General features: G+C 43.2%; 1 long non-coding RNA gene across 1 annotated transcript in view; it reads left to right on the forward strand.

Moving 5' to 3' along the window:
• The window catches only part of LOC116082117, a 34,244-nt gene extending 32,417 nt beyond the window's left edge, over positions 1–1,827 (forward strand). Inside the window, exon 3 of the long non-coding RNA XR_004115177.1 lies at positions 1,420–1,827. This is a non-coding gene — a long non-coding RNA (uncharacterized LOC116082117). The remainder of the gene's footprint in view (positions 1–1,419) is intronic.
• Positions 1,828–12,894: the final 11,067 nt, after the last annotated feature.

Raw genomic sequence — 12,894 nt, forward strand, 5'->3', positions numbered from 1 at the left:
ACAAGGATCCTAATAAAACTGCATGGGGAAGAGCTCGGTGTTTGCCTCCTTATGTCCAGCTGGGACGGGAAAGGCGGCTTACAGGTGACAAACTTTTGAACTGGACTGTTGGTATCCTGACATTACTGAACTGTACTGCTGACAAACTGAGGTTAAAATTGCCCTCCCAAACTACTTCTAAACAGGTCCACAGCCCCTTGTTCCATTTACCATCCTTTCTCCCCTGCCTTTTGACCGTGGGCTAGGGGTGGGTGTCGAAGCATTTGAGAACCTTATTAAAGTAGGTTTTAAAAAATTTAAGCCTACATTTGGTTGGGTTCTGTTTACACACACACACACACACACACACACACACACACAGGGAGGGGGGGCAAGAGGTGGGTTGTGGCAGGCAGGCAAGCTCATAGAGTTGTCTCAAACCCAGATGCTGTCCTTGAACTCTTGACCCTTCTGCCTCCACCTCCCAATACTGGGGTTGCAAGTGTGCACCCAGCCATGCTGGTCTTTGTAGCGTGGTACTACTCATAGTTCCAGGCATCAACTGGGTGTTAGGAACACATTCTTCTGTGGATATAATGTAACTATTTTAGGAAATAGGTAAATTCCCTAGGTTTGTGTGCGATAACTGACAGTGATTTGTCCTGTTGTTTTAGAAAGGGCACCCCTGTTCACATAAATCTCATTCAGAATTCTTCCTTTAGACAGAGGGAAACTGGTTTTTGAGCCCTCTCATAGTCAGAGTCTTTGGCTATGAGATCTTGTTGCCCATCTGGCCCAGGTAAAAGGGACACCTGGCAAAAATTGTCCTGGTATGGGCTCTGGACCAGAATCGTCTAGGAACTTGTTAGACAGTAACTTGAGGGTCACTGAGCAGGAGAGTCAGCTCTGTGGACTGTTTTGCTAGAGTGCACATAATGGCAAGAATGCAGGAGGTGGATTGGAAAGCCTGAGGTTTTCTCTGGCAGGCCTCAGAACCTCAGCTGGCTCCCAATGTCGGCAGGTCTCAACCAGTTGGCCGAATGACCCTTTCCCAGGGTTCATCTAAAACCACTGGAAAACACATTATGACTCAAGACAGTAGTAAAATTACAGTTATGAAATAGCAATGAAAATAATTTTACGGTTGGCGGTCACCACAACACGAGGAACTGTATTAAAAAGGGTCGCAGCATCAGGAAGGTTGAGAACCACTGCTATGTCTAGATCCCCCATGCCCACTGTTGAGCCCAGGGAGTCCACTGGAAAAACCACAGAGGGTGGAGGATATGGAGGGTGGGGTAGCACTGGCCTGTTACTAGATCAGTGCCCTAGTAGATGTCTACATGGCTTCTCTGAACTGTCCAACTGCCCATTGCCATCATTCATCTGGGAAGCCTATCTGACATGAACTGAAGTTGACTCTCTCTTTCTCTTCCACAGGCCATCTGGATGCCTCTGACCTTCACCCCAGCCCAGATCCTCACACAAGCTGGCTCTAAGAGGGAAGGCTAGAACATACACCAGCCCCATCCTTCCAGTCCCCACTGACTGCTGACATGGACCGTGAATAGGCCTTTGGACTCCTGCAAGCTGAGAATTCCCTGCTTCCCACAGCAGATATCTGATAGCTTCTTTTCTACAGAAATCTATCTCCTTTGAGAGATCTAACCATCCCAACAATGCTTTTCCAGGAAAAGATTTCCAGCCCTCCTCTGGTCTCCTGTGACCCTGAGAGCTGACCTCATAGCATCTACCTCACTGTTCCTTAATTCTCAATTTTGTCTCCTGAAACCTTTGGCTTCTCAGTATTTATCTGTTCCTGGCTCAGGGCAGGATATCAGTAAATGATCCTTAAAGAGAATGAATATTTTATTTCCTCCTAATCACAGGCTTGAGATCAGCATGCTACACTTTATGTATCTGGAGGCACTTAACAAACAAGAGTGTCGGTGAACATGGACGTGAGCCAGCAAGTCTGTCATTACCTTCTCGGTCTTTTCCGTGTGGACTTGAATAATTCAGATCCCTCCCTGTATTCTCCATCACTCTTACTTCATAGGAACCAAACCCTGACTCCTGGTTTCCAAACCCAGTCTTGCTAATAAGGAGACCACAGAATTTATCACACAGATCTGTACACTCTGGAGAATGACAGGGCAGTATCGATGAGGGCAGCCAATGTGCCTTAACTGGGGAGTGCCACGGCCCAACAGGGAGACCTGGGCACTCTCTCAATGATCTGCCTAGACAGGGAGAAGCTGGATAAGAGGCAGTGAAGGGAGTTTCAGAGCATGGCTGACAGCAGTTTCATGTGAAAACAGTGTTTCTCCTCCTCCGCACCACATCTCAACATCAGGGAGAACTTATCTCTTTGGAAAAAAGGCTTTTCCCAGTGTCTGTGCTTTCTCATGGAGTTCCCCTGGATCAGAGTTCTTGTTTACACTGGAGTGTCTGTGAGGTCCTTTTTGCTGCCCAGACTATCAACCCTGGATGTGTTTTTGAGGTCACCTGACTGGTCTATCTTTAGCAGGGAGCAGCACCTGGTAACTACCTGAGGTGTAATCCACATTGGGGGCTCTTACCTTCAGCCGGAGTAGGAGCTCTGTACAGTGACTTCAGATCTGGGCAGGTAGACTTCTAACACCACCGAGCAACTTGGGATTTCTCAAAAGTTTCATGTTATCTCTGTATCAACCATGAAATTAGAAGCTAATGGGACATGTTACTAAGTAACTGGCGTTTTTAACAGCTGCTTACAAATAAGAGTGAATAAGCAACATTTCTTTAAGATCCTGGAAGTCTAAGTAGTGCTAGCTCCTTTCTTTGGCAAAATGTTACATGAAAATTCCATGGAAGAAGATCCTGTTCCCAGAAGTGGTCAAAGATACAGACTGCCTCAGAATAAACACAATGCAATGCTTAGAAACTGTAGGGACAAAACTCAAATACTATGCCAAGAGATACAAAAATTTTATAACAAGAGATATAAACATAAATGAAAATTCTTAAAACAAACATGCTGAGTTAATCTATATGTGCTTAAATAAATCAAAATGTTAGCATTATTTTCTGACATTTTTATTATATAAAGTATATTTATATAAAATAATGACATATACAGATGACCTCAAAATTCTGAAGAAAAAGTAATAATGAGAGGAGACTCATTTCCCCTAAATATCAAAAACCATGCATATAGTGAGAGTAGCGTCTTATAGTAGCCACGAGTTAAAAAATGTCAGAGGCGGCTATGTCAGTAATGCTAATACTGGAAGCATTGATTTTGATGTGTGTGTGTGTATACACATATATGCACATTGAAGTGACAAGCATGCAAGCATACTAACATACCATGGATTATAGCTTTCCCCCTCCACTTTCCTTGTATGTGGAGTATATGTGTACCCAAAATCTGCTACTTTGCCCAGCTGCTGATATACAGTTTTAACTCCAATCCCTGTGTTGTAAATCAGGGCTCCAGATTTGTTATCCTATGTAACTGCAATTTTGTGCCCTTTGATCTATATGTTTTATTTATCCTAGTTCTCAGTGGCCCCACCACCTACAACTATTGGTCTATTTTTTTTTTATGTTTTCAATTTGCTTGTTTTGTTTTGAGTTGGTTTTTTATTTTATTTTCTTTTTTAGATTTTAAAAATATGCACATTCCTTTTGACCTTGCAAGCTTCCTTGTAGGACCGGTTTCTAAGGAAACAATAACAAAGGCCCCCAAAGACATCTGTGGAAGTAATGTTTATAATAAACAAAAGTAGGGAAAAACCTAAAAGCCTGATGCTAGGGAAACCAGATGAATAATTTAGGAGACATTCCTTCCGGGAAACACTATCCAGCCGACTGCGGATCGCCCAGCCCCGAATTCCTGGAGTAGACAAGACTCATGTGGAAGCAAAGCAGGTATCGCTCTAGTACTTTCAAATACAGCTAAGGGCTCCCTCAGTGGCTTTGGGTGAGGGCTATGGAAAGCTTCCCTTTAGCTTTATTGTTTTAACGTTTTTATTAAACTCTTATCTTTAAAAGGTTTTGTATTTACTTATATAAAGACACCCCAGCTGTTGATACACAGATAATTGCCTCCCTCAGAAACCTGAATTCTGTAGGCAGACCCAGAGCTGTTTTCTAGCCACCTAGTCATGCTTCTCAGTGGGCACCGCTGCAAGGTAAGAGCCTCCCCAGCTCAGTGTGCCACAAAACGAAAGAGCTCACGCCTGATGTGCATGGGGCTCTGGGGTACTTCAGCCTGGGGATTTATTTGGCTGGCTTACAGGCTGTGTAACCCAACAATGGCTGTCTTACCATGGATAGGCCAGCAGTTTAGGAGACTGGATGTCTCAGCAACCCTGATCTGACGCTGGGGTCCTGGAGGATTCCTGGAGAGCTGCTAGTCTTTAGCAGATGTTGGAATCTGAAGAAACAGACTCTAATACCAACAAAGGAATGCCTCAGCGACAGGCTAAATGAACTCACCAGCGAATGTGATGGCAGGCTGGCAAAAAGCAAAGTTTCTGTATTGCATGTCTTTACAGAAGTTGGGGCCCAGCTTTAGGGTGGGTCTTCCTACCTCAAAAGATCCAGTCAAGACAATCCATCACAGGCATGCCCAGCCACTTGAGTTTTAGTTGGTTTCAGATGTAGTCAAGCTGACAACCATAAAGATTAGCCATCACAAACAGAGGTACAGATAAGTGTGTAAGTGGGATAGATTAAAATTTCTTATTACAGAATACAAAAAAAAAAAAAAAAAAAAAAAAAAGAAAGAAAGAAAAAGAAAAAGCTTTCTGAAGTAAACACAAAGCACAAAGCATGCCAATGTAATTTCAGTTAGGAAGACCCGGCTGCAGGAAGCTGCCTCTCAACTAAGTCATCGCCAGGAAGAACACCACACTGACCTTTTCTTTTTCTTGTTTGCTTTTTCTCTCCCCTTCCCTTCCCTTCCCTTTTCTCTTCCCCTTTCCTCCCTTCTCCTCCTCTTTCTCTTTTCTTCATTTCATATTTGACTACCTAAAGGCTTCAAGTAGTTGAGAGATCCCAGGCTCCAAAGCACAGTCTGTTTTAGCAGACAGAAGATAACTGAGATCAGAGCAAAGTGAAGCCCGGAAGACGGGCTTTAGCTCTGAGGCTGTGGCTGCTTGTCATCTTAGATAGTCCCCTTCCCCCTCTATGCTTGAAAAAGCAGATGATGCCTAGAGCAACAAAGATACCTGTTCTGAGACCTTGTTCCTTGTGAGGATGGGCTGGCTCTACCTCGCTCTGCTTGGTAGTGGAGTAGGTTCCTATGGACTGCTTCGGGAGCAGCTTGCCTTCAGTACATCAGGGAACTCTTCTTCCAGGATTCCAAGAACCTCATCTTTTCCACCTTTTTTTTCTTTTCTTCCCCTTCATAGGAAATCAGGACCCAGCCAGCAGAGGGAGGGGGCAGGGATTCCTTTGCTGTCAAGAGCAGGTAAGACAAGTAGCTTTCTAGCAGCGGGCAAACAGGTTAATTGGACACTTGAAGCCTTTACTCTGGTTAGAGGTTAAGAAGTATAGAGCTGGATAAAGGAGTCCAAAAGACACTCCATTCTGTCACCAGGAGTTCTAGTGGTAGAGCACTTTATAGTATATAAGAGCACATTCGTACTCATTCTGTAGGAAGGAATCTACACACACACACACACACACACACACACACACACACACACACGACTAATATTTGTTCTGAATTAACCTTCAACCTACTTGTCATTCATCCCACGGGCTCAGAAGGAATTTAAGACCCAGTGGCCTTAATATAGCCAAACACCCCACTACTGTACAGAGATAATAATGAGGAAAAAGTAAAATCCCCACCAGTTACACTGAGGGAGGAGACCATAAGGAAAGAATGAACAGCACCTTAAACCACAGGAGCAAGACTGACAGGACCAGAGGCCAAGACCAGACTATGAAACTTTGCTTTAGTTTCTCTCCTTATTTATATAACTGCTGGCTAGAGACCATAGATCTTTAGGGTGAGCATCCTGTCTTCTCAGATTGCTGGCTGAAGAACAAAAACCGTTCCAAGACAGATCCCGTGACACCAAGGCACCTATCATGCTCGTGCGTCCCCCAAACACTCCGCCCACCCCAGCCAGTTTCCATGCCGACATCAACTTCTGTTACTTTAGAGCAGAGGCTCTTGGGTGAGGCAGCTTGGAAGGGAGCAGCAGGCTTCACTCGGCAATCCGGTCCTCGCTTGATTCTGCCAGAAAAAGACTGGGTGGGGTTCAGTCAGGGATGACTGGGTGGGAGTTTTCCCATCCTTGGAAAAGAAGTCTAGTCAGTTGCCTGCAGTGGCGCTGGGAGGAGGGGCGTGAATAGTGTCAGTTGTAGAAAGCCTAATTCCAACCTGTGAGCCTCCCCTGATTTGCTTAGAGGCGGCCCGCGGTAAGAAACGTGGGTCTGCAAGCCCCAGAGCCACAGCAGAACAGTCCTAAAACAGCCAGTCTCCGATGTCCTAGTTTGCTTTCTGTTTCTGGGAGAAGGACCTTGACCAAAAGCAAGTCTTGAAGGAAAGAATTTATTGACTTACAAATTCTGGGTCACAGCCCACTGAGAGGAGTCAAACTGGAACCTCGAGGCAGGGAACCTGGAGGCAGGAACTGAAACAGAGCCCATAGAGGAATGGTGTTGACAGGCTCGCTCCGCGTGGCTTGCTCATCATTCTTTCATGTAGGCCCTAGAACCAGCAGCCCAAGGGTGGCACTACCCACAGTGAGCTGGGCTTGTCCACATCAATCATTCTTGTGAGACTCCCACATCCATCATTATCGTCGGATTATCTCAACCCACCAGCTTCCGAATAATGACACAAACTTCTATGTATGGCCTTATAGCTTAGGCTTGTTTCCAACTAGCGTATAACTTAATAGCCCATTTATACTAGTCCACGTTTACCACATGGCCCGATACCTCTCATTCGGTCCCGCAAAGTCCAGCTTCCTCAACGTCAGGCTGGCCAATCCCGTGCCTGATTCTACCCACAGTTCCTATCTCTGCCTGGATGTTCTGACTTTCCTGTCCTGCCCTGCTATAGAACATCAGCTCGTCATTAAACTAATCAGAAAGTGACTGTGAGAAGATGTTTACAAAACACTGAGACTGGTGATGCTTCATAAAAATAACAATACCAAAGTCTGAACAGTAAGTACTCTGCTCTCTGCTGGCACTGAAATCAACATTTGGATGAAAAAAGACACTCTTTATACAGTGCATAAGAAGATCATCCCGAAAAGGCATAAATCAAGAAAATGCCTGGTAGATTTGTCTCAAGCAGTTTGACGAAGGCATTTTCTCAATTGCGGTTCCTCTTCACAGATAACTCTAACTGGCATTTGTTTTGACAAACAACAGCAAAAACCCAAACAACACACCAGGAGACCTAGACTATTTAGGAAAGAAGAGAAGAAAGTCTTTGCTGAAGACTCTTTGAGGCCAGGACACCTGGATGACATTTCACTTGGAGCCTGGCTTAGTTGTGTTTAGGAAGGGTGTCAGTCTGTATTCGGGTCCTGACTGAACCTGGCCCTGCTCCAAAAGCTGGGGTTATGGTAATAAGCAAGACAATGGAGCTGCTGACCCTAAGGAATGCACTTTTAGAAGGAATTATAACCCGAGTCGTAGTCTTACTCAAGTTTGTGCTTAGCAAGTACTCATTTTTGCTGACTGAGGCCAGTGTGTCCTGACTAGACCCTGCCTTAAGGAGTGTCCTTTCCTTTCTCTTTTTCTCCCTCTCTTCCTCTTGCCACCCTTATCTTTTCCTGCTTGGCCTTAAACCCCTGAACTTAAGTGACAGCCCTGCTTCAGCACAGCTGAAGTATTCTTTGTAGATGTCACTCTGTGTCTTAGTCAGGGTTTCTATTCCTGCACAACATCACAACCAAGAAGCAAGTTGGGGAGGAAAGGGTTTATTTGGCTTACTTCCACATTGCTGTTATCACAAAGGAAGTCAGGACTGGAACTCAAGCAGGTCAGGAAGCAGGAGCTGATGCAGAGGCCATGGAGAGATGTTCCTTACTGGCTTGCTTCTCCTGGCTTGCTCAGCCTGCTCTCTTATAGAGCCCAAGACCTCTAGCCCAGGGATGGCACCACCCACAAGGGGCCCTACCCCCTTGATCACTAATTGAGAAAATGCCCCACAGCTGGACCTCATGGAGGCACTTCCCCAACTGAAGCTCCCTTCTGTGATAACTCCAGCCTGTGTCAAGTTGACACACAAAACTAGCCAGTACACTCTGACAATCTTCCCAACCCACTCCTCCTCCGTTTAAGGACCAAGGCATTTGGACTTCAGGGTCCCAATCCTCCCGTTTGCATGTTCTCTCCCATTTTGTCCCGACTTTGGTGATTCACCCAGGAACATCAGGCTTGGTCCCTTGTTGCCTGTGCCCTGGACAGCTCTCTGCCTGACCCTACCTGCTCTTGGGGGTTGGGGGGGCAAGTTGGCGCAGAGTCAAGCCATAGACTCTGGGAGCAGATGAGAAATGCTGCAGTAAGCTCATTTGAACACTGCTGCAAATTCCTTTAATACCCTCGCCCCCATTGGTTCCACGAAAGTATCTATCCTAAACAGCAGTTCCTTATTGGCTGGCGTTATTTGCACTAGCATTCCTTGCTCTCTCAGGTAGTCCTCAATTAGGTCCTCCTGCAGGAGATGCGTTACAGCTGCATGGCCCCTGCCGTTTACATAGAGGCAGCCCCGCTGTTCCTGCTACAGTCCCTGAGCTTGTTCTGAGCTGTGAGCCGAAGAAGTAAAGGGGAGCATGGAACAGGACACGGCGTCAGGGTTTGAGGTATCTGGGGGGACTGGTCAAAGAAGAAAATATGATCATCACTACAGGGTGAAGGAAGAGCAGAACTGTTCACGTAAAACATTGGATTGCCTTTGGTCTTTCTGTGGAGTGCTTCTCTAGTTCCTGACATACTATGAAATTGTACTTAAAATCTTAGAGTGTAGAATTTCAAATGTAGAAACACAATGTCTATAGATGCATTAGCCACTTTTCTGTTGCTGTAATGATACACTATAACTAAAAACAATCTATAAAAAGGAGGGTTTATTTTGGCTTCCAGTCTCGGGGGACAGAGTCCACGCTAGCAGGGAGGATAATTCCACACGGCATGGACAACATGGCACAGTGGTGGCAGCAGGACACTGGCTGGTCATATTTTCTACCTCACAAAGTAAGCGTGAAGACCAGGTGGGAGGTGAGGAGGAGCTAGAAACCCTCAAAGCTCAGCGGCCTACTTCCTCCACTGAGGCTCCATCTCCTAAAGGTTCCACATCCTCCCTAAACAGCACACAAACTAGAGGCCAAGCTTTCAGACACAGGACACTATGGAGGACACTTTTCATTCGACTTACAGAGACTTTTGCATTTTTATGTTAAATTAGTGAATAATATTTTTAGGTAATTATAATTTTTCTCTCCACAAGGACACATTGTTATATTTGCATTTGATATCCAGGACATGTATTTGCATTTAATGTCTATCAGTGACCAAAACTTGTGCACACACTTGAAGTCCTGGCATTTGGGAGACACAAGCAATAGGAGCTTGAATTCAAGGCCTGCTTAAGGTAAACAAAGTGACCTTATCTCAAGGGACACTTCAAAAATGCAGTAGGAGGTGACTTTTGGCATTTAAAAATGAATACTGTAGCAACTTGAAGTATAGAAGTACATGAGAGAATTTGATGAGAATGTCTTGATTATTATGTGGATTTCTGCCAAATTGGTAATACTAAATCTTGCAATCGATAAACACAGGGTTTTCCCCATTTGTATGAATTATTTTAGTTCCATTCTATGAATTTTTATAAATTTTAATTATAAATTTTGTATTCTATTTGTTAAATTTATTGCTAAATATCTTATTTCTTTAACAGAATGTAAGTAAAAGTATTTCCTTAAAGCCACTTTCTGATTATTCATTGTTGGCATATAGAAATATAATTAATATTTCTTGGTATTGATCATGTAATCTGAAATCTTACTGGACCCATCAATTGACTCTAACAATTTTCAGTGGATTACTTAGGAGTTTTGATATGGAAAAAAGTATATACAAAGCTAGAGGGCTGGCTAAGTGGCTAAGAATACTGACTTCTCCTTTGGGTTTAGATTCCAAGTGCCTGCCTAACAGTTCACAATCATCTGTAACTGCAGTTCCAGAAGAGCCAATGTCCTCTTCTGGCTGCCTTGGGCATCAGGCATGCACATGGTACACAGACATACATACCAGTAAAATACTCATATGCATAAAATAAATAATAATAAAAATTAAAAATTAAAGCTAAAATATTTTTTTAGCAGTTTCTTTCCAATTTACACACTATGGTACTTGCCTACTTTGTCTAGCTAAGCTCCCAGTATGGGACAGAAATGCCAGACCAACATTCCCTTACTAAGCATATGAAACTTTTGAAAGTGACTTGAAGAACAGGGTAGTCAGAATCATTGCTCCCAAAGATGTTTATATCTACATACTTGGGGCCAGTGAAAATGTTAGATTATGTGGCAAAGGAAACAAGGTGCTAACCCGCTGAACCATAAAGTAACAAGCTTGTCCCATGATCACAGAGTGATTACATAGGTCCTTATAAGTAGACAGGATATGGGGAAGAGGGCACACCATGAAGGTGAGAGTGGGACTTGGCTCAGTGTGTTTCACTTTGAAGATGGAGGAAGACTGCTGATAGGCAGAACACGCAGACAGCCTTAGAAGCTAGAAAAGCTGAAGAGTTAGACTTTCCCCTTGTCCTAAGTAGGGTTACTTTTATGACAAAATACCATGACCAAGGCAACTTGGGGAGGAAAGGGTTCATTTCAGTTTACACTTCCAGTTAGTTAATAGTCCATCATTGATGGAAGTCAGAGCAGGAACTCAAACATATAAAAATGTATTTTTTATTTACTCAGATGAGAATATGAGATGGGAGCTGTGCCCACACTATGTGAATACATGGCATGGGCTGAGCCTCCCCCAAATCCTTCCAGATCCTCTCTCTCCCCATCCCTATCCACTCGACTTTTTTTTTTTCAAAAACAAGCAAAACCCCAAATACAACAATAAAAAACCCCAAATCCAAGAAAATGTGCCCCTCCCAATCTAACAAACTGTAACCACATAAAAGCATACAAAACCCCATGACATTCATTATATGTTGGTCAACTACTGCTGAACATGAGGCTTGTCCTGGAGTGGTTGATATGACCATTGTCACTCTACTGGAGAAAGTTGATTTTCTCTCTCCCAGCAAGTATAAATGACAGTTCAGTTGTTAGTCTGTACCCTACTGGCTAGGTTTCCATCCATCTATCCACCCATCCATCCATCTATCCATTCACTTAAAATATATAGAACAAAATAAAATATAATAAGATAAAACAAAAACAAGCACATTAGAGTTGGACAGGATAAACCAACAAAAGGAAAAGAGCCAAAGAAAAGGCACAAGGATCAGAGATGCACTCATTTGCATAGCCAGGAATCCCATAAAAACACTAAACTGGAAGCCATAGTGTGTACACAGAGGACCTGGCACATACTTCTGCAGACCCTGCACCTGCTGCTTTGCTGTCTGTGAGTTCATATGAGGTTTGCTCAGGTTGACTTAGCAGATCTTCTTTTCTTGGTGTTCTCCTTCCACTCTGGCTCTTTTACTCTTTCTCCCTCCTCTTCTGAGGGGTTCTCTGAGCTCTGCCAGGAGGTATTTGATGGAAATATCCCATTTAGAGCTGTGTTCCAAGGTCTTTCACTCTCTGTAATGTCTGGCTGTGGGTCTCTGTGTTTGTTTCCCTCTGCTGCGGGAGGAAGCTTCTCTGATGATGGTTGAACAAGAAACTGATGGTTGAGTCTAACAGAGTATCATTAGGAGTCATTTTATCACTACATGTTTTTCTAGACCAGTATTATTTGGTTTTCCCCTAGTTCCCTAGGCTATCTAGTCTCAGGTTTTTGGTCACCTAGGCAATTGTTGGGTATAAGTTACTTCAAGTGGAGTGGGTCTTAAGTCAAATCAGTTATCAGTTGGTTACTCCCACAAACTGCATTATGATTGCCCTAGCATATCTTGTACGTAGTATACCATTGTGGATAAAGGGTTTGAGGTACAACTTGAAATCATGGGTGGTGAGATACCAGCAGTTCGTCTATTATTCAGTATTGTTTTAGCTATCCTGGCTTTATTTGTTTGTTTGTTGTTTTGTTTTTGTGAGTGTGTGTTTCCATATAAAGTTAAAGAATATCCTTTCAATATCTGTGAAGAATTGTACTGGAATTTTAATGGAGATTGTGTTGGATCAATAGATTACTTTTGGTAGGATGCCATTGTTAATATGTTACTCATATGGATCCATGACCATGGAAGATCTTCCCATCTTCTGATATTTTCTTTTATTTCTTCTTTAATGTCCTGAGGTTTTTATCATGCAGTTCTTTCACTTGCTTTTTTAGAAATATCCAAGATAATTTATATTATTTGACGCTATTGTGAAAGGTGTTGCTTCTCTGATTACTTTCTCAGTTTGTTTGTCCTTTGTATATAGCTATCTCTGAGGCTTACTGCCTTAGTCTACTAACCTAGGCCTATCCCTGGATGCTTCTAGTGTCTGTACAGTATAATCTAGGCCTAGAATGTTTAGTTTCTGAAACTTTCTGCTGAATAAACTCACTATTTTTAGTTCTTTCGTTTTTTTAACTTTTATTGCATTATCAGAAAAGTTACATGATTTCAATTTATCTGAATTTGGTAACATTTAAAAACATATTTTAATTAAATAGAATTAAATCACATTCTTGTTCCCCCTTTGTACCACCGCTCCTCCCATAGACCCCCCTTCAATACCTATAATATATTTTTTGTCATATTCCTTA

Source organism: Mastomys coucha, unplaced genomic scaffold (genome assembly GCF_008632895.1).
Source record: "Mastomys coucha isolate ucsf_1 unplaced genomic scaffold, UCSF_Mcou_1 pScaffold7, whole genome shotgun sequence".
Classification (NCBI taxonomy): domain Eukaryota; kingdom Metazoa; phylum Chordata; class Mammalia; order Rodentia; family Muridae; genus Mastomys; species Mastomys coucha.